General features: G+C 42.0%; 1 long non-coding RNA gene across 4 annotated transcripts in view; it reads right to left on the bottom strand.

The window, feature by feature from the left end:
* The window catches only part of LOC130832505 (uncharacterized), a 49,427-nt gene extending 25,218 nt beyond the window's left edge, over nucleotides 1-24,209 (bottom strand). Inside the window, exons 1-4 of one of the 4 annotated variants that reach the window (XR_009048305.1) lie at nucleotides 24,102-24,209; nucleotides 18,122-18,230; nucleotides 12,470-12,580; nucleotides 9,134-9,223 (exon numbers count right to left, since the gene is read on the bottom strand). This is a non-coding gene — a long non-coding RNA (uncharacterized LOC130832505). Of the gene's footprint in view, nucleotides 1-9,133; nucleotides 9,224-12,469; nucleotides 12,581-14,153; nucleotides 15,144-15,317; nucleotides 16,461-18,121; nucleotides 18,231-24,086 lie in introns of those variants that run through there. The other 3 variants (XR_009048304.1, XR_009048307.1, XR_009048306.1) reach the window with 3 other exon arrangements.
* Nucleotides 24,210-26,463: the final 2,254 nt, after the last annotated feature.

Raw genomic sequence — 26,463 nt, 5'->3', positions numbered from 1 at the left:
ACATACCTTGTAGAGTACAGTTTATTATTAAACAATCAGTGGTTGGGACGTCTTCAGCATATTTTTCCAGAAAGGCAATGGAGCCACACTGTCATGACTTCTTCAGGCCAACTCCTTACCAGGCTCAGGATTGGCACCATTTGTGTGGCCAAGGATTGGTGAACACAGCCTCAGTTATGGCCCTAAGTGGCTGATGAGTTAGCATTCCTGGTGGTCATATAGACAGCCAAGATTTTTTTTTTTTTTTTTTTGAGTAAAAGTCGGAAGGGTAGTTCTTTACTTTTCTCTTGGGAATGGAAGAGTAGACTTAACTCCTTCAAAACTCAGTGGGCTTGCTGTTGTCTTTGTCTTGTTGCCCATGAGAAAGGTGATGGGGATTTGAGTTGGCCAGATGGAAGAATGTAAAAACCGTGGTTATGTGAATATGCCCCAAGCAAAGAACCTGGTGTTACTTTAGGAGAATGTAAAGAAAACATCAGTGATGTCAGGGGGAAAATGGGAGGAAAAAGCTAAGTAGTAGAGAAGAGTGAAGAAGAGGAGGAGGTAGAAATTTTTAGAAGCAGGGTAAAATAAACCATAAATGTTACACTGGTGGTTTGTTAGCCAAACCGAGGTCACAACCATCTTTCTACTGTTTGAGACTGTTTTTCAGAAGAAAATGAATTAGTTCTAACGCTTGAAAATCAGGAAACTTTGTATAAATTTCCGAGTTTCCTATCTGTTAAAAAAAGAAAAAGAAAGAAGGAAGGAAGGGAGGGAGGGAGGAGGGAAGGTGGGTGGGGAGGAAGTTTGCTAGAGCAGAATAATGGCTGCTCCCTGAGGATGGGCATGTATGCTTCTGTTTGCTGCAGTCCCCACCATACCCTATTGCTTATATTCAGCTCTTTCAGATTTACCGCTTGTGTCTGCAGCATCTTAGAGAACTGTGTTTCTATTGGCTCCATCATCCCAGACATCCTGCTGGGCCCCTGTGTTACCACCTATCTTTCAGAGAATGAAATGAGACTCATAGAAATTAAATGACTTGCTCAAGATCACCATCAGTAAGAGTCAAAGGTATTTCTCAACAGAACTACTGCTTTTTCCAGTATATCATACTTTGACAAGCAGAGAAAAGAATTGATTAAACATAAAGCAAAGGATGGAACAAAACTGAAGGAAATACCTGGGGCAGAGGGAGTTTTTAAAAGAATAATTTAATTAATTAATCAAAAACAAAGCTACAGCATGGGCTTACCCAGCGAGGGGCCAAACCCAAGCCTGGATGGGCACACACACTCTGCCCACTTCTCTAGAAACAAGGCCAGGCCTCCCAGACAGAAAATACTTTTTTTTCTTGACTCATAAACACAGCTCTGAAAAAGCATTTGGGAGTTGGCTTAGGAATAAAATAATTTGTTCAAATTAGCAAACATTTTCCAAATATTTCTTAAAGAAAGAGTTTCCTGCGTAACATTCCCAACCCTCACTGAGTTAGCAAGGTCTTCAGGTGGCTCTAGAAATTCAGCTTGGGCCACGGTTACTTTCTGGTGGTATAACCCATCTCTAAATTAGCCTCTGGGATAGACCCCAGCACTGTCAGCTGTCAGAGTTTATTGGGGCAGCTTAAGACCCTGTTGCCCCACTTCTTTGGCCTCTGCCAGAGAACCTGAGATCTCCCCTGAGGGTCACCACGTGTACAGAAATAGAGGAGAACAGAGAAAACAAGCATTTCTTTTTGCAACTTTGAGATCTATTTCTGGGGTTGAACAGAAGCCATTAAAACATTCCCATGACTCTGTGCCAAGCCCCCAAATTACTAATGACAGACATGCTGGCTCGAAGGGAGTCATTGCTGGCAAATAGCCCTTTGGTATCTTGTTAACAGTAATAACCCCGAGCCTTTCATTGAAAGATCTCAAAGCACAGGGCAAGACTTAATTGACTCCCCCCTCAAACGCGTTCCTTGAAAAAGGTAATTTTCATTCTATGCCTCAGACAGTTTACACAGGGGTTAAATGGGCGATGGAGGTTGAATGATTTATCTTTGTTTCATATTCTAAGTTGAAAGGAAAAGTCTAAATAATGTCATAACTTGGGGTGAACTCAGCTGTATGAGTTGGCACCAGTGGGAGAGTTGAAACAGATGAAACAAGAGCCTGGGGAGGCTGACACGCTTAGAGATGCATCAAACTAGTAGCCATAGAACGAGCACCACAACAAAGGTGCTGACCTGAACTGAGTTTACCTTAAGGACGTTATCCATAACTGCCCAGTCCAGGTTAGAAGGAGAGAGGCAGAACCAGAGTCCTGGAAGGGGGACACCTTCAATATCATGGGTACAGATTCCAAGGGGAGATCCCATGCTCAGTAGCTTGGAGAAAATAAGGGTTTATCTCACTGGCAGAGTAGCGTGACAAGAGCTAGAGGTGTACCTGGTCCCCAGATAGATGAGGGGTTCATCCCGGTGGAGGAATGCCAGGCATGGCATCTGAGGCAGTCACCTGAATCTAGAACCTAAGCTACTATGAAGATGGGCATCAGTGATGGCACAAACCTCTTCCTCCACCTGTAAATCCCCATCTCAATAAGTGGGACCTCTCCTCACTCATGTGACACAACCAAGGTGCAAGGATCCCTCTTCTCCATCACCTTTCATATATGATCCCCACATTCGGATAACACATCTTCCAAATCAGTATCCTTATCACCATCCCCACTTGCTTTGACTTATTTGAGACCCCATCATATCTCCCCTGGATTATTTTAACAACCTCCTTACTGCTTTTGTTGCTTTTACACTTTCCCCAAGCCAAGCAATTCTTTATAATACTGTCCACAGAATATTCCTGAAACATAAATATACTCATGGAACTGATAAACCATGCCCCACCCCATTAAGCCCTTCAACTTCCCTTCCACAGGGAAAAGTGCAAAACAAAACTGCCAACCTAGAGTTCCATACCAACAAAATTATATCTTAAAAATCAAGATGAAGTAATGTTTCAGATAAATAAAGTGATGAAGGAATTTATCATCAGCGAAACTTCAGACAAGAAATAATAAAAGTTCTTCAGATAAAAGGAAAATGGTACCACAAGAAAACTTGGATCTACACAGTAGGAATGAAAAGCATTAGAAATGGTACACATGTGAGTAAATGTGAAGCACCTTTCTTTCTACTTTAAATTTCTTTAAAAGACATACGTTTAAAGTAAAAATAATACTATTTATAACATATGTGTAAATAAAACATGAATGAAAACAAAAATGGGAAGGGATAGTTGGAAGTGTATGGTTGTAATGCTCTTACATTATTCATTAAATTCTTTGTGATATTAGTTAAAGGTAAAATGAGATACATTAAAGTTGTTTACTGTATTCCCTAGAGCAGTTACTAAAAATAAAAACGAAGAATAGCTAGTAAGCCAATAGTGGAAGTAATATGACACTAATAACACAAAAGGAGGCAGAAAAGAGAAAAAATGAAGAACAGATAGGACATATTAAAAAAAAAAAAAGGAAGAAAACTGTAGATTTAAACCTATCAGATCAATAATTATGTTAACGTTTACTCATCTTGATACACCAATAGAAGACAGATTGTGGGAGTGGGTAAAAAACAGTACTCAAAGATATGACAATAGGACAAAACCCATTTGCAATATAAAGTCACAGACAGGTAAGGGAATGAAAAATTATGTACCGTGCAAACGCCAGGCAATAAGCTAAAATGTCTATATTAACATCATACAATGTAGATTTCAGGGTAAGCAATAGCATCAGGGATAAAGTGGGGCATTTTGTAATGAAAAACTGGTGAGTCTATCCAGAAGACATAGCACTTCCTAAATGTATATGCACCTTTAAATCTTTAAGGAAAGTTTATCAAAATATGTGCCAGGCTTCTAAACCTAAAACCACAGTGCAACGCTCAGAGATATTACAGAAGACCTAAATAAAATGAGAGATATACCATGTTAGTGGATTGGAAGATTCTGTGTCGCTCTGATGATTCTCCTAAAAGTGATCTACCGATTCAGCACTATCTCAATCAAAACCACCAGAGACCATTAGTGTAGAAATTGACAAACAGTACACTAAAAATGGGTGAATTTTATGTTTGTAAGTCAGACGCCAATAATTATGCGCCAAATAATTTTGATTTTTAAAAAGATACAACATCCATGAAAGTAAAATTCATCAGGAAGTTAAAATAACCTCTGTATAAAGGAAACAAAGAGTTCAAAAATAACATTGTGAATTTAAGCATTTACCCCAGATAAACTAAACTTGACAACAGAAGTGGTGAATGACTTTGGGTTAGCAATTAAGTTTCCTGCTGAGTGGATATGGGGGTTAAAGAGCTAAGCTAGTTTCAGTAATAATGAAATTAATAGTTACATTTTTGCACACCTGAGTATTCTGCCTATGAAAATTCATATCTCATCCCTTGTTAACAAGAAGGGATCTGTGCCTCACACTTAAGGCATGAAGTTCACTATGTTCTTGGAAGATGTGGTCCCCTAGAAGATTACTTGTGTGGCAATGTGAAGAACTGGCACTTGGGGTCAGGATTAAATTCTAATATAGAATATCACAGTGTTTGAAAGGACCTAAAAAATTATTTGTGCCTCTGATCTACACAAAGTTCCTGGCAGAGAACATTTCGGCTTCTAGTAAAACAACAGTTCACTGCATAGTTTCTTTGGTTTTTGGGTTTTGGGTTTTTTTAAGATTTTTTTTTCTTTCTGTTGTGGACCATTTTTAAAGTCTTTTTAAATTGAATTTGTTACAATATTGCTTCTGTTTTATGTTTCGGCTTTTTGGCCCTGCGGCATATGAGATCTTAGCTTTCCAAATCTTAGCTCCACAATCAAGGATCGAACCCATACCCCCTGCATTGGAAGGCAAAGTCTTAACCACTGGACCACCAGGGAAGTCCCAGAGTTCACTGCTTTGGATGGGAACCTATTCAATTATCAGCGTGCTTTCTTAAGAGTCCCCCTCAACTTGTAGTGTTGAGAAATAAACACATCAATCAAAATTTGGTCTGTCCTAGGCCAAACAAAGGACTCTTACCTTCTTCAGTCTTGACACTTATAGTTGATTTTGCCTGGATTTTATAAGCAATTTAAAAAGACGAGTTGCCGTGTATGAAATTAGATATCTCTTGCACCAAGGTAGGTAAAACAGACCACACTAACATAATAGCAGAAATTTATCTTTCTACACATGAATTTTCAAGGCGTTCATTTTTATCTATTTTTCTTGACTGACAAGGTCTTGTTTTGAACGTGAATTCTGTTACACATCTTAGCAATACCTGATTGTTTTATTAAACACTTATGATATTCAACTTTTACCTTTGAAGGAATACTAGCAGGAAAACATGAAAACATTACTTGAAAGCAAGAGGAACACTTTGAGGTGGCTAAAGAACAATGAACAACCACACAATAAATATTCTTAGGGTGCTGACATAAGAAGGCGTATGAGGTACCTGAGCAAATAAGCAAGTATCCCTGGAGGAAAAAGCACCACAGGACATTACTTCAGCCATAGCATCACCCATAACTTGAGCAATACTTTCTTATCCTGAATCTTCAGGACACAATTACAGCTTCCAAACTAGCTCTACAGCAGTCTCAGAGGAAGATGATAGGAAAGAGGTATTCTTTGGTAACACAATTGACCTGGTGCTGTTGGAGCTCCTTTCAGGATATCTCACTCATGTGGCTGGCAAGTTGATGATGACTGTTGGCTGGGAACTCAGCCTGGTCTGTGGGTCAGTGGGCATTGGTTCCTCTCTGTGAGAACCTTTCCACAGATACTTGAGCTTCCTACCAGTATGGTGGCTGGGTTCCAAGAGCCAGAATCCGTCAGAGAACAAAGGGAATGGCATAGCTAGCTTCAGAAGCCACATAGCATCACTTCTACTGTACGCTATGGGTGGAAGCAGTCACAGAGACCCACCCAGATTCAAGAGGAGCAGACACAGACATCACCTCTTGATAGGGTAGAATTCCAATGTTCCAGAAGAGCCTGAGATATGAGAGATGTAGTTGCAACAGTCTTTGGAAGACAAAAAAATGCCACATGAAATAACTTTAGGGACTGTCCTTCACCTTTCCACCCCTCTGTACCCACTGGAGTGTGATTATTTTACACATAGAAAACAATTACAGATACATGAATATATGGAAAAAGGAAAATAGCGCCCCACCTAGATTTTGATTTTATTTTTGTACTTTGTTGTTTTCCTACTACCCTCATTGGCTGCACATTTGTTTATGGTCAAAAGTATTGTAATCATTAATTCTCATCTTGGAAGGCATAAAGCAAATGATAGTAAGAACATAAGGATGGAGCTGCCAGTGGCAGATAGCTTCTTCTGACCAAATCCAGATATTATCTCTCAATTATTCTTAACACCATTTTTTTTCATTAAATCACCACCAATAATCTATGGTTATCATGTGGGCAAAAATGCTCTTGCCATCTTGGGTATAGTTTCTGTATCTGGACGAACCAGGATGTTAGAATCAGGAGAAAAAGTGAACCGGGATGGCTGAGGTGGTAGGAACTCAAAGGAATACATGAAAACAAAACAAATCACTACACCACCAAAATACCCTGTGAGACAATAGCCAGTCTGGAATATGACAGGTTTAGTTTGGTTTAAGGTGAGGTTGGGGATGTCTGTGGAGAGATATCTGGGAAAATCTAGGTGGTGCATAGTGGGGCTTACGGGTTGTACTATACTGGTACCATGTTCAGGGTTAGACTGTGGCCACAATTCTACTCAAACAGGCATAGTCCTAGGCTCAGCAGACAGGGGATGGACAAGAACCAGGCAGTGGTTAAGAACTGGTCTTCTAGATGAAGATCACAGGCAGGACTCCCCTGCAGGAGTTCCCTAACAGGAAGGGAGAAGCCCAAGCTTGCATATTTTCCAGACAGAACATGTTCCCTCATAGTTTGGATACCAAGTTCACATGATGAAATCAGAACTCAACAGAGAAGACTGATCTCATCTGGTATTTGGTTGCACTAGCCATCAACAAAATTTGAATCAAGTGAATTTAGCATTAAGACCATGAAAATATTCTACACAACCGAGAGTAAACTAAACAAAACATATGCAGGATCTTCAAGAAGAAAAGTTACATATTGTTGCGCCCCACCCTCAACACACACACAATCAAGATGCAAAAGGACATGCTTAGCATGCAGCATTTTGCACAAAAGTTTTAAACATACAAAACAATACTACATATGATTATGGATAAATGCGTATTGTGAAAGTAAAGGTTAACACATGCACAGACAGACTGTACTCCAGTTTCATAATTGTGGTTACTGTGGAGGGTGAAGGGAAATTTGGGTGGAGGAAGATGGCTATTTCTGTAACATTTTAGATCTCCGTCTTAAAATATCTAATGCATACACAAAATACAACCTGTCAAGATTTGATCAATATTTTTATTTTCTGTATGCGTGAATATTTATCATGTAAATAGCAATCAATTAAGAGATGACGATTAAGATGAAGAAATGAGGAAGATGGAGGATGAAAAGAAGGAGGATGAGGGAGAAATGGAGATTTTTAAAAAGAGGGAAAGGATTAAGAAGAAAAAGAAGGAGGAGGAAAAGGAAGAGAAGGAAAGGAATAAAACTCCCAAATTTAGTGAGAGACAAAAATTTCAAAATTCTCTGTGGATCTTTGTTGAAAACTTGACAGCCTGTTTCTGATTCAGCTAGACAAAAGAAATGCAGGAAAATGGCTGAAAATGTAGAAAACTAAAATAAAATGAAAAAAGGCAAAATCTGCCCTACCAGATGTCAAAACATACTAAAATGCTACAGTAATTCAAATGCAGAATTAAAATATGAGTATTAAATAATTCAAAGTGTGAGGTAGGATTATTAAATAAATCTGGCATGGATGATTGGTTAAATATTTTGGGGTTTAGAGAAAGACAAATACCCCCCACCACTACTTACCTCATATAATTGACCCAATTTGATTTAAACTGATTAAAATTTCAAAGAGTAAAGATGAAATATTAAAAGAATTGACAAAAGCATAGTATTTGTGTCATCTCAAGAGAGAGTGCATAAAGAATATGTGAGAGGTTTTAAAACTGCTTTATTCTTTCTTACAGACAAATTTTCTACAGTTAGCATGAATTGTTTTATTTAATTAGATTCTAACTTATTAAATTATGATATATTCATCATAAGGTCAAGAAGTAGATAGAGGAATAAAAAACAAACTCTAAATTCTCTTTACACCACTTCCCTATCCCATTCTCCAGGAGTTTATCCCAGTTTCTTATGTGTGCCTTCAGGGACAAATCTATATAAATACACAGATGTATATATGTATAGAAACATCACACATGGGACTTCCCTGGTGGCACAATGGTTAAGAATCCACCTGCCAATGCAGGGGACATGGGTTCAAGCCCTGGTCCGGGAAGATCCCACATGCCATGGAGTATCTAAGCCCATGTTCCACAACTACTGAGCCTGCACTCTATAGCCTGCCAGCCACAGCTACTGAAGCCCGTGTGCCACAACTACTGAAGCCCATGTGCCTAGAGCCTGTCTCTGCAACAAGAGAAGCCCCTGCTAATAGAAGCCCACGCACCTCAACAAAGAGTAGCCCCTACTCGTCGCAACTAGAGAAAGCCCGCGCAGCAATGAAGACCCAACACAGCCAATAAATTAATTAATTAATTAATTTTTTAAAAAACACATCATACATATGTGTGTTTTATATTTATAGTGTGTATTTAGTATCTTAATTTAACTATGCATATAATTTGGTAGAATTGTGTGTATGTATATATTGATATTTTTATGTGCCATGTGTATGTATGTACATTCTTCTTTTCATCATAATATCTAAGACTTTTAGGGAGGAGGGTCTACTGACATCTGCAGATGGTAGGGTGCATTTTGGGTCACCTGCATCAGTTATCTCTGGCTAAAATAATGCCATGTCACCAACACCCTCAATACCTTGGTGGCATCCCATATAAGAAATTTTTGCTTAATGCTTCTGGGTAAGTTGGGAAGTAATCTACAGGTTTTGCTGATTTTTGGCTGGGGACACTCATGTCTGACTTATCTACAGTGGTCTTACCTGTAGCAAACAGAGTGGCTCTGCTCTGTTCCACGTATCTGGTACCCTCCAGCGGGCTGGTCCAGGCATGTTTGTAAGACTATGGCAGAGCTGCAAGAAAGCACCTGAAAACCGTCAGTGCCTCTTGGGCTTGAAGTTAGAACTAGCACATCATCATTCCACCCCATCTATTGGCCAAAGTAAACAGCATGGCCAAGCTCAGAGTCAGAGTCGGATGGGTGGGCACTTCGAAATCATAAGGCAAAGAGTGTAGAGGCAGATAGAGATGAAGAATTGGCCCCATTGTTGCAACCTACCATGCTATCATGAGCTTATTGTGTGCCAGGACAGTTTTGGCTTGGAGAATATGGTCATTCACTCACGGTGATCCCAGCCAGTGGTTAATGTGAACATAGGCACAGATATAGATCTCCCCCGCTTTTCAAAAGTTCACTTTACAAAAGATCTACATTAGTACCTGTTTTCACTAACGGAAAGAAATCCCAAGAGGATTTTCACTTTTACAAAAAAAAAGGCAAAAAGCAAAAATAGCATTCAGTGTTGGTTTTGCAGTAAGTCTTATAAAGGCAGCGTCCACCCCAAGCAGCGAGAGAGGCACCGCCAAGGTCCTTCCCCAAGAATCACACTCAGCATCTCAGCGTCAAGCCACCATAGCGTTGAACTGTGTCTGGGAGCATCTCTGCTTTATCTCGATTTATTTTGGGCATCCATTAGCAAGACTGTTCTAGGGTAACTGCTTCTTCACTTTATGCCATTTCAGCTTAAAACAGGTATCCCAGGAACCCTTTGCTCTCGGATAGCAGGGATACCTGTAATTCTTAGAGGAAGTAAGATAGAAGTAAGTTAGCATTGGGGACTTAGAGTTGGGTGTGATCCTTTCTAATGATGAGGTCTGAGGTTGGAGGTATAAGAAGGCTTCTTGGGGGACTTCCCTGGTGGTCCAGTGGTTAAGAATCCGCCTTCTAATGCAGGGGTTGCAGGTTCAATCCCTAGTAGGGGAACTAAGACCCCCCATGTACCACAACTAGAGAGGAGCCCATAAACCGCAATGAAGAGCCCGTGTGCCGCAGTGAAAGGTCCTGCATGCGGCAACTTGAGACCCGACGCAGCCAAAAGTAAATATTTTTTTTTAAAGAAGGCTTCTTGGAGGAGTTGGGCTTTGATTTGGATGCTGAAAAGGGAGATGGACGTTCCAATATTAATTACTCACAGCTGGAGTTGAGAAAGGATATTTTTGACAGATGGAAGAGACTAAGTTGGGGACATGGAGAACATGATCATGTCTGCTGGGCCTGGAGAGTATGGAACTCATGAGTGAAAGCTAAGATAGGAGAGGGTGTTTAGGGGGGTTCTTAAGGGGTTTAGATGTGGGATGTGGATTCTGGATATTGATCTGTAGGTGACAGGAGGCTTATGGCAATTTTGAGCCTGAAGATGCTGCTTCTGAGGGAGTGAGGGACAGGTTGAAGAGAAGAGATCAGGGATACAGGGAGGTGAACTGCACAGCGATTAAAGAAATTGTGAAGGCCAGAACTAGGGCATTTTTAGTGGGATTAGAGAGATGCAAGAGCAGCATCAGAGAGATTATGGTATCAATATCAGTAGGGTTAGGGAGGCATAAATTAGGAGTTTGGGATTAACATACACACACTACTATATATAAAATAGATAATCAACAAGGACCTACTGTAGAGCACAGGAAACTCTACTCAATATTCTGTAATAACCTATATGGGAAAAGAACCTGAAAAAGAATAGATATACGTATACATATAACTGATTCACTTTGCTGTATACCTGAAACTATCAGAACATTGTAAATCAACTATATGCCAATATAAAATAAAAAGAAAAATTTCTGAAAAATGTCATTAGGGTTAGAAAGCCAAAGTGTGTCTGGTACACCTGATTCCTCAGGAGTGTGGTCAGAAAGACAGATGTTATAAGAAAGTGTGCCTCACCCCTTTTACATGTTCTGACATGATAAATGTGATTACAACATTTTGAAAAGATTTCTTGTAGCATTTTAAATGTCTCATGTGGGTTTCTCTACAATCACCCTCTAACCAAACCTAGAAGAACCTAAGAGACACTTGTAGAAGAAATTGGAGGATGGTGCCTGGAGTCACCTCCAGCTTGGGGGCACGGACTCCTTGCTGGAAAGACACAGGGGTGACCAGAAAAGCATGCAAGTGTGATTAGTCCCTTGATCCTGCTGGAAAAGGAAGGCCTGACAGTGAAATCCACATGGATGCTGTCATTGAAAAGGCCCCTATTTCCTAAGAGTCTTCAGTCTAAACAGGTTTCCATTTGCCCCTCCCCACTCTCCATATGTTTGCCTGGATTCTTCAATAGTGGCATAGGTCACAGTTGAAGGGATGGAGAGCACCCTAATTTGATCTTGGTGGAAAAAAGTGTTTTCTACCATAGTGGTTAACAAGAAAAAGCTTTACAACCAGCCTGCCCAGGCGTTCATGCATGGGAGACACTTAGAATAGTCTGGCACAGAGAAAGCATCCCGTGTGTGTTGGCTATTGTTATTTTTATTTAGATTAAAATGGAAATGCCACATTTCAGCTCTAAAGGTGTCTGTCCAGCCTCTCCAACCCTCCAGCCAAGACAGACTTATATTTGCCCTGAGAAGCCAAATGAGCCTAGAGTCACTCTTGCTGTCTTAAACCCAGGGTCCCCTGCACCCAGAGTGGGTCTGTCTGTGGCCACCCAGTCATGCTGTGCTGTGTGGGCAAATGGGTTTTGATTCAGGCTTGCCTTGCACTCAGGCACCTTGTTTAGAACGAATGCCCCGTCCTGACCTCCAGTCCATTTGGCTTGGGCCCTGACACCTGTCCAGCCTCTCCCCACACATCAGTGCCATTCCCCAAACCAGGCAGCCTGCCCAGAGCCTGACCTGGCTTGACTGCCACTCCTTGCGGCCCCAGAGCAGGCCTTTTTAGACTTTCTTTCTGAACTGGCTCTCATCCTGGTCACCATGCCCCTTTCTCATCACTCAGTACAAGTCCTGCCCCCACCTGGGTGTGTCCTTTCCCAACAAGCCTGAGCTTTTGAATTCCCAACAGGACCCCATTCAAGACATGATATTGGGGATCTTCGAATTCCAAGCTCCCTGCTTTATAGATGAGGCTCTGTGGCTTAGGGTGGGGAAGTACATTCCCCCATGTCACACCCTGAGTGTGTGACAGATGTAGGAAAAAACCCCAGCCCGTGAGAAACATTTGTCTTGGAATATTGTTACGATTCCAAAGAGCTATAGCTTATGTTTCCTTAGCTTGTCCTCACACAACCTCTGAGAGAACGTCTTTCTGAGACCATACTTACCAGGTAATTCCTTCTCACCAAGCAGTTAACACCCTCAGATGTAAATATCCTTCTCGCCTCTGGTGTTCAGGGGTTGTCAGAGCATTACGGTCTGTTAGGAACCTGTGGTGGCTGAAACAGAGAAAGAGAATAATCGCTGGGATCCTTGAAGCATCATAAAACATCAAATGCATCCCTGGTTTTTCTGTGACCTGGTAAAATCAGATAGAGGACCAAGGTATCTAGAGTATTTCCACAGTTCTCTACAGTGTATTGGCCCTTTGTCAGAGCCTATTAATTGACACACTGAGCTACTTGGCAAAGGAGTCCCCATGGTCACTTCCAGGACAGCCTGGATATGTGCCAGGCAAACGTCTAGAAAGCCCTGAGTTAGGAGGGCTGTGGCCCCCTGGGCTTGGGGGTCCTTCCATATTTGTCTCTGTGCTGCCACTGTGTTCCCAATCCTGGGCATCTCCATACCAGGCCACTTTCTGAATTAGGCCAAAATAAAGCATCAGAGGAAGGAATCCTGGACTTGAAATAATTTTAAGCCCCATTTCCTCCATATATTGTCATGTGGTTTCTCTTCCATCTATTTCACATAACTCCCAGGGACTACACTGTCCTGTTCCTGAAAGAAAGGGAGAAAGAAAGAAAGAAAGAAAGAAAGAAAGAAAGAAAGAAAGAAAGAAAGAAAGAGGGAAAGAAGAAAGAAAGAAAGAAAGAAAGAAAGAAAGAAAGAAAGAAAGAAAGAAAGGAAGGAGGAAAGAAAGAAGGAGAGAAAGGAAAGAAAGAAGGAAAGAAAGAAGGAGAGAAAGAAGGAAAGAAAGAAGGAAAGGAAGAAGGAAAGAAAAAAGGAAAGAAAGAAAAGCAAAGAAAGAAGGAAAGAAAGAAAAGCAAAGAAAGAAGGAAAGAAAGAAAGAGAAAAGAAAGAAAAAGAAAGAAAGAAAGAAAGAAAGAAAGAAAGAAAGAAAGAAAGAAAGAAAGAAAGAAAGAAAGAAAAAGAAAGAAAGAGAGGGAGGGAGGGAGGGAGGGAGGGAGGGAGGGAGAGAGAGAGAGAGAGAGAGAAAGAAAGAAAGAAAGAAAGAAAGAAAGAAAGAAAGAAAGAAAGAGAGAAAGAAAGAGAGAAAGAAAGAAAGACAAAGAAAGAAAGAGAGGGAGGGAGGAAAGCGAAAAAAAAAACCCAACTCTGTCTTGCCCTACACACAGACTTCAAGTATCCAGATAAACCAATTATGTGAAGGTGCTTTGAATGTTGCCAAATATGTTCAACAAAAATATTCAACTTCCTCTTTTAATATGCAGCACAGATCCTCCAAAGAGGGCAGAAAATAGAGGATGTCAAATGATAATGGGTGGTGGGAATACAGTCTTCACTGTTCAGTTTCCTCGTCTGCAACATGGAAGCAAGAGTAATGTCACTATATGAGGATGCTTTAAGATTCAGAAGCTAATGATAGGCTGTGGTGACTATTTTAAGATGATTTGCAAACGTGGACTCTAGAACATTCCTTGCTGCTCTAGCTGATCTTGGGAGGCATTATGGTCTCTTTACAGCTCCCCTGAAATGACGAGGCAAGGTCCTTCCCTGAATTCAGCGGTGTTTTGGACATAAGTTTCTAAGGTTCCAAAGAGTCTTTTTTAAAGGCCTTAGGTCAACTGAAGGGAACGAACAGACAAGAAATAACCAGAAATATTCACTTACGAGATGAAGGAGACTTTCCACAGTCAGCTTACGTCACCGAGCCGACCAGCGTCTTCCCAGTTCCCATCACACCTCCCCATCAAGGGGGTGATCTTGAACCCCTGAAACTCTGGACCACCCTAAAGACATCAAGCCTCCTCAAAGACTGAAACTAAAGTGGAGAGACTGGGAGGTCCCTTCTATGCCTCCTAGGATGGAAATTTCCAGCTTAACATGGCCTGGTCCCCAGATGATTAACACTGGGTGTGCCTCCTTCCTTCAGGGGACACTAGGCCCACCCACAGGGACACAGATTTACCAAATAAGCCTGAAGGGATGATTGTCAACCTTCTGCACCACAGAACATAGACACATACAGTGAGGAGCAAGAAAAAGGTGGGTTCCCCAAAGAAGTGCTATCCTGATGCTAGGATCAACTAGGTATTTTTTTAATCTTCCCTGCAAGAAACAAAAGTGGCAGAAAATATCTCCATAGAGAGAAAAGCTACAACTCAACAAAATATATAAATTATCAGATGTTAGAACCAAAAAGCTGGGGGAAAAGGAGATCAGTCCCCCAATTTAGGACTAAGCCACACTCATGCCCCTGGAGAGCAGATGACGTAGCAGTGAAAAAGAGGAGACTTTGAAAAGACAGAGGCCCTGCAGAAGGATTGTTCCAGAATGTGTGAGAAATACTTGGTCTGACTTCATTTCCCTACTCTCCAGGGGGAATGTATTGGGGTCTATGCATATATGCATGTATATTTATGTCTGTCTTTACAGCTAAGACAAGATAAAGGGAGAAAAGCGTTCCTGCCACAGGACTTTACCTGCATCCCCACATAACATTCATACTAATGACCCCGTCATTCATCAAAGATGCTCTCCGGGCCGGGCCTTGCCGGCCTGGCAGCTCTCTGATCCCTCAGCCAGCTCTGGCTGTAATTGCAAACACCCTGCCTTCGGGACGTGTCCATTGATGTGAAGAGACTCGGGCTTTGCTGGTGTCTGTAAATGCAAGTTCAAGGGGACTTTTTAACATCAGAAGTAAAACTGTGAGAGTCAAGAGACAGGTCCCCTGTGCCCTGTAGAAGATCACAGTCGAGATAAGAAGTGGGAGGCAATTGCTCTGAAGGTGGGAAAGATAATTTGAAGGCAGGAGAACAGACACAAGGTAATTACCGCTCAGACACAGTGCAGGCAAAGAGGCCCTTGCTTCTAGGGAAACAAGAAGCGAGCAGACCGAGCTGGGAGAAGAGGCCTGGCTCTCCTGTGTGGGATGAAAAATCAGTGCTTACTTCCTGATAGGAAGGTGGGCAGAGTTAGAAAATGACCCCCCAATTGCCCTTTCATACTTAATTAGTTTGTGAGCCAGGCTAGTTATGGGCTTTTCTCATTTTCTCAAATTTTCTATTCTGTTTTGGAGGGATCGTGTGTTTGTGTGTGTGTGTGTGTGTGTGTGTGTGTGTGTGTTTTGAGATGATGGAAATGGTGTGAAGACCTGGGGGAAAGAGGAACAAAAAATAGACATTGAAAATACTACATACTGTCTGGTTCTAACTATATGACCTTGCAGAAGAGGCAAAATTACAGAGATGGGAAAAAGATCAGTGGTTGCCAGGGGTTTGGGGGGAGGGAAGAAAGGATGAGTATGTGGGGCACTGGAGATTTTAGGGCAGTGACACTCTTCTGTTTGATCCTGTATTCGTGGATACATGCCATTATGCAATTATCAAAACTCACATAGAGTATACAATACAAAGAGTGAGTCTTAATGTCAACTGTAGGCCTTAGTTAATAATAATAATACGGGATTAATATTGGCTCACCAGTTGGAACAAATAGAGCAAGTATACCACCCTAGTGCCAAATGCTAATAATAAGGGAAACTGTGCATCTATGTATGGCGGGGGGTGGATGATAACTCTCCAAACTTTCTGCTCAACTTTTCTGTAAACTGAAAATTACTCCAGAAAAGAAAGTCTGGTGATTAGAGAGAGAGAGAGCGAGAAATTGAGAGAGATAGGTGGGAATGTGGGATTAAACATTTAAACAGTCCCTCCCCATCCAGACAAAATGTTGGCAGTTTTGAAACCAGAAGAAGGATATTAGGGTCCCTGAAATACCCTCAAAGTAAAAAATTAGAAGTGTCTGAAACTTAACTGGTTTATAATCTGATTTCACTAAAATCTAGAAAATAAGTAAAATCCTCCTACCCCAGCAAAGAAAAAGAGAGAGGGAACATCACAGGGAACATGACGTCCGGGCTGCCCGCATGCTCTCTGGTGAAGGGCTGCTTGAATGTGCTTGTTGTTTGTTCATTTCATCCTCATCCATTACCTACCTCTACTTTTGTAAAATAAAATAAAAATCAGTTGCCAGAAAAGAATGATCATGAACTTGGATGCCAAATTCTTATTAAAGTTTGTGAATGCTTATACTCAGGTTTGTGCTTCTCTTATAAAGAGCTGGTAACAAAAGTCCACAGACAAGCCTCAGTCACAGGCAAATCATACTCTGAGAAGCGTCTTGTTAGAGCAGAATGAATCTACTAGAGACTCAGGCACTCCGGGAACCCAGGCAGTTCGCAAATGAAAAGAAACCCAGCTGGGAAGCATGGTATTTACCACCAAGGTTTCTTGAAGACCAAGGGCACCATCTCTTGCCTGGATGGTTGCGGTGTCCTCTAGCCTTGCTCCCTTCCAGTCCATTTCACTCACAGCCACAGAGAAATCATTTTCAAGTGCACATGTGATCGTGTCACTTTCTTCCCTGACCTCGGGTAGGTTTCTGATCTCTCAGGATGAACTGGGCACCGTTCAGCATCTCACTCATAGCAAACCAGCCCCTGCTTACCTCAGTCTTGGGGTTTGAAGCAGGAGGGATGGGGTTTGATCCAAGTAATCACACCCAAAAGTCAGTACCCTAGTCCACTAACATATGTTGCCAGATGCAGGTAAGTCTGATTTAAAAGCATAGAGTCAAGGGTAATTACTTAACTAAATCTGATGATGGGGTGGTGAGAAGCATCTGGAAACTGGGGACATTCACCAAAGGAATCTCCTATGAGATAAATGAAGGCATCCCAGGTGGAAGGACCAGCACTAACAAAAGCATGGAATCATGGGATAACATAGAGCATCTAGGGACCCTCAAGAAATTCTATGTATTTAACAGTCAGGGAAGAGTCCCGAGTCTTCTTTCAGTAAAGGGAATGGCAATAATTACTGGAGAAATCCTCAAGGTTTACTTTTTCTAAGTATCTGGCATGAAGATGAGCTTTTCCTGCCTCAAATTGAAATAGAAGACACTTAATTGTAAGGACTTGCAGGAGATAGGGGAAATCTACTGAAAAAAGAAAATGTTCTGAGTTCCTTGACGAAGAAGATTTAACCTTTACATCAGTCCAATGGCATGGTCTTTTCTCCCCATTTTACAGATGAGTAGACTGAGGCTCAGAGAGAACAACTGATCTCAGCCAGTCACACAAGAGTGCACAATACACCTGCGTTTCAAACCAAGGTCTTCCTGCCACTGAAAGACATGTATTTTGCACAAGGTACTGTTTATGCTCCTAAGTGTGCAGGGAAGGTGGTTATTGCAAGAAGAGAGGAGGGTAGAAGGCAAAGAGAAGCACATTTTAGTTCTACATTTACAAATGCATGTTAAAGTTGGGCTACTTCATAAGAATTGACCTTTGCCGAGTGTTTACTGTGTCAGACGCTGTTAGATGCTTTGTATGCTTCATTCACTTAATTCCTGCAGTGATTCTGCAAGATAGATGCTGCAGATTTTATTGATGTTGCCAACTCTACACCCTCTCCCATTGTCATGTGACTTGTTGCACTTCTTTATAGATAGAATATATTTTGTAGATAGAATATATTTTCCTCTCCTAATAACAGATTGGGCCATGTGACTTCTTAGGCCAATGGATTGAGACAGATGTGCTATTTGCCCTGTCTAAGAAGCTCTTAGAGGCTTACAAGTTTTTGCCTTCTCTCCTGCTCTCTTCTTCTGCCCCAAGAATAGCTCACGGTCTGGGTCCTGGGATGAGAAAGCACATGGAGCAGAGGCGTAGCAGGGGAACTACAGCTGAAATGACAAATAAAAGTTTGTTGTAAGTTGATGAGATCTTGGGGACGCTTGTTACTTCAGCCAAGCTGACCAATATAATTGGTGTTTTACAAATGAAGCTGGGAGACACATTTTTCTCTAGCTCACACAACTTGTAGAGGTAAAACCTATATTTAGACCCTTTTCTATTGGATTTAAAAGTCTATGCCTTCTTAATTAGAGTTTTGAAACCCTCCTACGATGTCAAGGGAGTTGAAAGTAACTCATATAAGGCTACTTCCCAGGAAACCAGAGCACTGTCTCTGGAGTCCCCATGCTTTCTATGGTTCCTGTGGCTTCTCCATCCTCCAAAGTGCCGCAGAAGCTCTGCACTCTGTGAATTACTCCTTGTTGTAATCCCAGACCAGTATCCCTTCGTCCTTCTCGTCACTTCCTTAGCACTTCCATTTTATGCCCCTTGGTCAGACAGAAGCTTGATAATACATGCTTGTGCTTAGAAAACAGACACACACCAATACGGTATTATATACAGAAGAATGACACAATAAACAGCTAATTAATGGAGCATAGGGGAAATGGGTATTTGCACTTTGAGGAGCAAATTTCAGCTTGCAACCTCCACTTTGTTACTTCCATGATTTACAAAGTGGGAATAGGATCGCTGACCCTCCCACCCATTCTCAGCCACCATCATCTCCTTCCTGGCATTCTGTAACAGCCTTATGAGTGGTCTCCCTGCTCCTCCTATTTCCCTACAGACCCTTCTCCACACTACAGTTAGGGTGAGCTTCTAAAAATGGTCATGACAGTCCCTGGCTTAAAACATTTTGGTGGTTTCTTACAGCTCTCAGAAGCAAATCCTAAATGACTTGGCTCATTCCAACCTCTCCTAATGCACCTCATAGTTTTCTCTTCCTTGCTTATTATGTGCTAGACATAATGACATCCTTTTAGCCATCAAGAGGCCAAGCTGTTTTCCCCCAGCTTATGGTATTTCCATGTGGGATTCTTTCTAGCTTGAAAACTCTTCCATCTCATCTTTACGGTCTTGGCTGAAATTTCAGAAATGATGCTATATATAGGGGCTACCAAATCCTTTTCCATATCCCTCTTCTAGGTCATCCAAGAAATGTGCTTTCCAGCCTGCTTGTCATTAAGTATGACCACGTGACTACTTCTAGGCAAATGAAATGTAGGGTGATGTGTATCTAGCAATCGGGCTGTACCATCCTCCGGCCTCCTTCTTCCCCTGCCTCGAATCCTGACCACGCCATCTACTTATATCTCTACATTCATGCTGTCTTTGCTTCCTGGGTAACATCTGTCATCTTCTTAAACTTTCTTCTTAATTTATGGTTACCAGATCCTTTTCTGTCTTCCATGCCAGACTCCAAGCTCTCAGAGGGCAAGGTGTTTGTGCCTCTTGTTCATAGTTGTATTACAGTGCTCAGCATAGTGTTGACCTATAATAGACACTCGATTAACATTTCTGAAACTTATAAATATATGAGAGAATAAGTGAATAGAGATCTTATGAAAATAAAATGAGTTAATTCATGAACTCAGTTAGCACAGTGTCTGATAAAATGTAAGCACTCAACGAATACACCTAATTATGAGCATGAAGACTGAGACTGAAGGCCTTTTCTTTCATTTCTGTACTGTGGAAAGGAAAGGAAAAGAGATGAGGATAGGGCTTGGGACCAAAGGTCTCTAAACAGCAGTCTTAGCCTTGGGCATCAAAATCACACAGGTAGGCAGAACAGAAGTGGCCTGTGAGAATAGACATGGGACAAAGTAGATGGAGGGTGAGAAGGGACTCCACTCCACAAGTCAAAACATTTCCTCATAACATCAACATGACGCTGGAACTGTTAGCAAGGGTCTGAGATGCCAGGGCTATGATATCACCCACCTTCTGCATCAGCACCACAAAATTATTGCATACATTCAGCATGTACCTATTGGGCTTATACTACGTGCCAGATCTGGGCTGGGTTTTGCAATTACGATATAAATAAGTCTCCATCCCTTCCCTCAAGGATCCAGAGGGAGAGACAAACATGGAAACAAATAATTAAAAATAAAATATGACCCATAGTAACACAGAGGTCTGGGCAAGAGGAGACTGGAGTAAGTAGAAGGAGCATCTCTGTCTATGGGTTCACAAAGGCTGAGGAGACAACCTCTCCATTGGACCTAAAGAAAAAGTACAAGTTTCCCAGGAAGACACAATGGGAAGGGCATCATAAGCAGAGGGAACAGCATATGCAAGGCAAGGAGTCATAAAAAGCCTCACAAATGAGGAAGGGCAAGAAGTTCTGGTGATTAAAGTGTAAGATGAGGATATCTTATATGTTCTGGAAAGGGTGGTCTTGTCTTTTGCATTTAAAAGACACATGGGGAAAAAGACACGATAAAAAATTTAAACACAGAGAAAAATTAATCTACTGGTGAACAGTAAAAGACTTACTGATTGTGTTGGGATATTTCTTTTTGTTTGTCTGTTCAAGCTGAAAACAGAGATAATTTCTGAACTCTGTTCTCATTGGGGTTCTTTTTAAAATGTATTGCTCAAGAAGTGTTATACCAGCAAAACAGAAAACTCAAAATTAGAAAATAATAACCCAGAATACCTCCACCCTAATAACCACATGTGTTCATAGTTCCATGTTCCTTCCAGGCTTCATTTTGACTGGCCCATCCCTCTCTCAGGGGACCAAACAAATGCAAACAGCATTGGACTGCATTTTAATCACGGCAGAGCACTGCAGGGCCCCCTGAAGGAGATGCTTGGAATTCCTGTCCCTGGAGAACTTAGACTAGAGATTGATTATGTATAAACCTGCCTGAAAGAGAGTTGCCATTGTTCACTCTACAAGGTATAGATTTCTAGAAGATGGAGAGTCAGTGTAAGTCTCTAGTTTATAGATTTTTAAATCTTGGATCCAGAGACTTATGATCCTCCCAATGATGGGCAGGATCTGGGGCAGGGGAAGAAGGAGGCTGGAAGATGGTACAGCCCAGATTGCTAGATACATGTCACTTCCACCTGACATTTCATATAGGGGGACAGGGGTCCATGGAGGGTCTTTGGGAATCCAAAAGTCACCTGAAATTGTACACCAAAATTTTTGTAAGTGTACATGCATGTTTTCTAGGGAAAGGGTCCTCTGCTTCTCAGAGACTTGGTGCGTGATTTAAGTCCGACTTTTTGTTTGGTTGTTTTCTGTTTATTCCCCAGACCACATTGGATCGACACGTTTCTCACTCATTGTTCTGAGACCTGGGATCTGAACAAGGCTGACTTCTGGTTCTTGGCAAAGAATTGAGCTCTTTCCTATGTAGCCCCTCAGAAAGTCACGCTGTTCCTACTTCCAAAACACACCTCAGTTGTGTCATGTGTCTGCATTTCCATCACCCCCCCCACCCCGGCCAGGCCACTGCCATCATCTCTTACCAGAACAAATGCAACAGATTTCAAGCAGGACTCCTTGGTTTCACTCCTCCCCTGCTGCAATCTAATTTTCAAAGAGTGTCTTGAGGGGCTTATTTATTTCTCTTTTTTTATTAACTATTTTTAAAAATTGAAGTATAGTTAATTTACAATGTATAGAGCAAAAAGATAAAGAATATGAAAAGGAACATATATATATAGGTGATTAGGAGATATTGAATATAGTTCCCTGTGCTATACAGTAGGTCCTTGTTATTTATCTATTTTATATAATAGTGTGTATATGTTAACTCCAAACTCCTAACTTATCTGTCCCCACCACCACCACCTCCCCCCACCACTAGCCCCTTTGTTAACCATAAGTTTATTTTCTATGTCTGTGAGCCTGTTTCTGTTTTGTAAAAAAGTTCATTTATATCATTTTCTTTTTAGATTTCACATGTAAGTGATATCATATGATGTTTTCCTCTTCTGACTTACTTCATTTAATATGATACACTCTAGGTTCATCCATGGTGCTGAAATGGCATTATTTCATTCTTTTTTAACACTGAGTAATATTCCATTGTGCATATATATATATGCCACATTCTCTTTATCCATTCGTCAACGGACATTTAGGTTGCTTCCATGTCTTTGCTATTGTAAATAGTGCTGTTATGAACATTGGGGTGCATATATTTTTTCGAATTAGAGTTTTCTCCAGATAGATGTTCAAGAGTGGGATTGCTGGATCATATGGTAGCTCTACTTTTAGGTTTTTAGGGAACCTCCATACTGTTCTCTGAAGTGGCTGCACCAATTTACATTTCCACCAACAGTGTAGGAGGGTTCCCTTTTCTCCACACCCTCTCCAGCATTTATTATTTGTAGACTTTCTGATGATGGACATTCTAACTGGTGTGAGGTGATACCTCATGGTAGTTTTGATTTGCATTTCTCTAATAATTAGCAATATTGGGCATCTTTTGAGGGACATTTTTTAATGAAGAAAATTACGTCCATTTGGCTCATAAAGCCTTCATAACCCATCTCCTTCCCACTTCTACAACCTCTGATGCCACCTTCCCACTCACTCGTTAGAATCCTGCTGGGATGGACCTGAACTTGCCCAGCTATTTCTCACCCCAAGCCCACAGCCATGTTGTTCTATCTGCTGGAATGCTCTCTTCCTCACCTCACGTGGTTAGCACCTTGCCATTAGCTAGGTAGCTCTCAGCTTAAAAATCTCTGTTGCACAGACAGATCTCCACGGACCCTCCTATCTTGGCAGTTTTCCATTCTCATCACATTTATTTTTCAATTATGAAGTCGTATTCATCTCTCAAAATAGTTATTTTTAGAATGTATTTTATGCTTGCTTCTTTTTTTTGTCTGTTTTCACCTCTAGACGTTAAGCTCCATGGGGGCACAGGCCTTGACTTTCTTCTCCATGGACACATGCCCTGTCCTTGATAGAGCATCTGCCACATAGTAGGTTGAATGGTTGCACAGATAGAACACTAGATGAATGAACGAATGAATAAAAAAAAGAGGTCCTTATAAGCATCTTCATGCCCCATCTTTATGCATGGAACTAAAGTCACCACCCCAGTATGCCAGGTTCTCAGGTAAACTGGGATGGCCGTGGTGGGCAACCAGGACGTGAGTTACTCAGCGCTGAGCGGGTGTGCTGAGGACTATTAGAGGCTGCCCATTAGAGGGGATGCCTCCAAGTCCCTTCGATCTTTCAAGGAGCTGAAGTGGATTTCCAGCTCCCACAATCTGTATTTATAAGGCTGAAGGCCAAGGTGTTTGTTTTTAAAATCTGGCCAATTTGGGCAAAACTGCATAAAGTTTCAGTGTGTGTGTGTGTGTGTGTGTGTGTGTGTCTGTGTGTGAGTGTGCATGCAGGGGGAGGCACACTTAAGGCTGGAAATGCTAAAAAATTACATCCTCAGCAACAGGCTCCAACCAGTGACCTTGGCATCCTGCATCTAAATACCCTGGCTCCCTGAGTCCTCAGGTGAGATGACTCTGAAATGTGTCTATTACATTGTGTTCCAGACTTTCCCCACAGGCGTAAGCTCCAACCCCCCGCCGTAACTGGCTTCATACCACACTCTTGCTGCCTTCCTTGTCTCATTCCCTTCTTTCCTTGTCTGTGTTGGACCTCCCGTACAAATGACTTGTACTGGAATCTTGACCTTGGGGTCTGCTTCTGGAAGAACCCACCCCAAGACAAATCCTCAGCATAGCACCAGGTTCTTTGTAAACCCTTGGTATTCAATGGCTAGGCTATTAGGGTTATAAGAGAAGCCTGCACCTCACCTTGGTGGGAGAAACTTCACTCTGTGCCACCCAAACACTGACACTGCTCATCAGAGTGAATAATCAACCTGGGTGTGCCAGCAAAGCCCAGTCCCGTCCTCACATACCACCAGTCAGGTTACCTCCATGTGCCGTGAGCTCAGCTCCTGCCGAGGGGGACCACCAAGGCACTCTTCCCGGGCACAACCCTCTAGACTCCAGGGAAGCCAACTACAGGCTTGTGAGTAAACCTGTCTCTTCAGGTAAGGCAAGAAGCTTCCCTGCCCTGCCCTGGCTGCCACAACATGCCTGGCCAGTTGTTGCTTCTTTGGTCCAGATGCCAATCAAAGGTGAAGCCAGGATACTTTGTCCCAAACTTGGATTCAGAGCCTCAATTGGACACTCCCATGACTCTGCCTGAACATTTCTTTTCGTCCTTACCCATTTTGGATCCTCAAAAGTCACTCCCTAAAACTTTATCTCCCATAAAGAGAATTGCAGGAAGGATCACCACCAAAGACTCTTCAATTTTGCAGGCAGGTTGCAAACTCTGCAAACTCTGAGCCCAGCCCAGCCACCCTGGATGCACAGTCTTCATTCCCTTCAGAAGCCCTAAGGCTGGATCTCAGCTGAGCACTTGCAGACACAGGCTCAGAAGAATCACATAAGTTCTTGGCAAACTCCAGCCTCATGTCTTCTGGGTTCTCCTAGTGTCCTTGGAAACAGAGCCACAAACTCTTTGAACCAACTGACTGGTTCCTGGCCATCATGGGTCTTTTCAGCTATGAGGGCAGAGACTTTTCCATAGTGTAAACGCAACCACTTAGGTAAAGAAAATCTCTTCAACTCCTGTATAGTCTGAAGGTGTCATGGCTTTAATTTTGATTGTGAAAATACTCCTGTTAGGAAACACTTTTGAAACTTCCCTTTCACAGCCTGATTCCAGATTGTCACCACACTTTCACCTACTCCCTAAAAAATGCTCTTTGTTCATTTCTTGGTTTGTCCTACAGATTGATAACATAAATTAAACAGAATTGTACTTTACTCACATAAATTTAGCATCTGCTGTATGTCCAGCAATGCTTGAAGCATTGTATGGTCACTGAGAGAGAAGGCTCTTCGGGTCAGATTACCTGGCTTCGTATCTCTGTGCTGCCTCTTCCTTGCTCTGAAATCTTGGGCAGGTTAGTTAATCTCTCAAGTGTAGTTTTAAAACATGGTACCCAGTTCTTTGACTCTTCCCACATTGAAAGTTTGAGAGTATGTCCCTCTCCCTCAAGTCTGTGTGGACTTGGGACTGCTTAGACCTATAGAGTTTGGTAGAAGTAACCCTACATCACTGTTGCAAGGACAGATCACAAAAGGCCAAGCAACTTCTGCCTGGTTTCTAGAAGCACTCACCCTCGGAGTCTTGAGCCACCATGTAAGTAGCCTGACTATCCTGAGACCACCACGTTGGAGTTGCCATGGTAGATGCTTCAGTCTACATTTCTAGCTGAGCCCAGACTTTGGCCAACCTGGCCCAGGCACCAGGCATGGGAGTAAAGAAACCATCTTAGAAGTGGATTCTCCAGCTCAACTATTCCAAAGCCCAATTGTTTGGATGACTCCAACTACTCATGAAACCCCAGGAGAGGCCCCAGACCTCATGGAGCAGAGGAATCCTGCCCTGCTGGGCTCTGTCCAAATTGCTGATCTGCAGAATCTATGAGTCTACTAAAATGAATGCTGTTTTATGCTATTAAAATGTGTGATAATTTGTTACACAGCGATAGCTAACCAGAACATCTCCTAATCCTTGGTTTCCTCATCTGTAAGTTGGTGCCATGAAGGGCACCTTCCTTGTAGAGTCTCTATGAGAAGTAGATGATGGCCACGTATTGGGCAAACCAGAAACACTCAAACAATGGTCATCACTTTCACTGTTTCCTTTAATTGAAGGACATATGGGCTAAATATATTTGATAAAAATCCCCCAATTATCTTTTTCATGCAAACAGCCTCTCCTAATTAGATGAATAAAAGATATTCCTGGAAAAGATGAGCCCAACTTTCAGCTAAAAATAATTCGTCTGCAAGGTTGCAGAATATTATTAGTTCTTTAAAAGGTGCCAGCACAGATTTGGTAAATGTATTTGTGGCAAGGAGTGATATCTGCGAGGAGCTATGACTCCACGTTTGTTTAACATCCTCCCCGGGAAGAAGCTTACAAATTGATTGACGTAGACATAACAAGAGGCACAGGGATCAGGCGGATGTACACAGCCATACACTCACGGAAGCCACTGCAGCACATGGAGGCCCAAAGTGGTAACTGACACTCCCATTACTGGGCTTCATCGTTCCCTTCCAAGCCTAAATGCTTTTATTTTCTCGTCCACAGATCAATACGGCTGGCAGAAGAGTGTCTGTCTACCACGTCAGAAGAGTGAGACCCCAGCAGGTCAGAGGGCCCCAGCCCCTCCTTGGGGTCCTCACACCCAGCTGAGCTGAGCAGGTATG

The sequence above is a fragment of the Hippopotamus amphibius genome, chromosome 12 (genome assembly GCF_030028045.1).
Source record: "Hippopotamus amphibius kiboko isolate mHipAmp2 chromosome 12, mHipAmp2.hap2, whole genome shotgun sequence".
Lineage (NCBI taxonomy): Eukaryota > Metazoa > Chordata > Mammalia > Artiodactyla > Hippopotamidae > Hippopotamus > Hippopotamus amphibius.
This window is presented reverse-complemented; position numbering and strand designations above follow the sequence as displayed.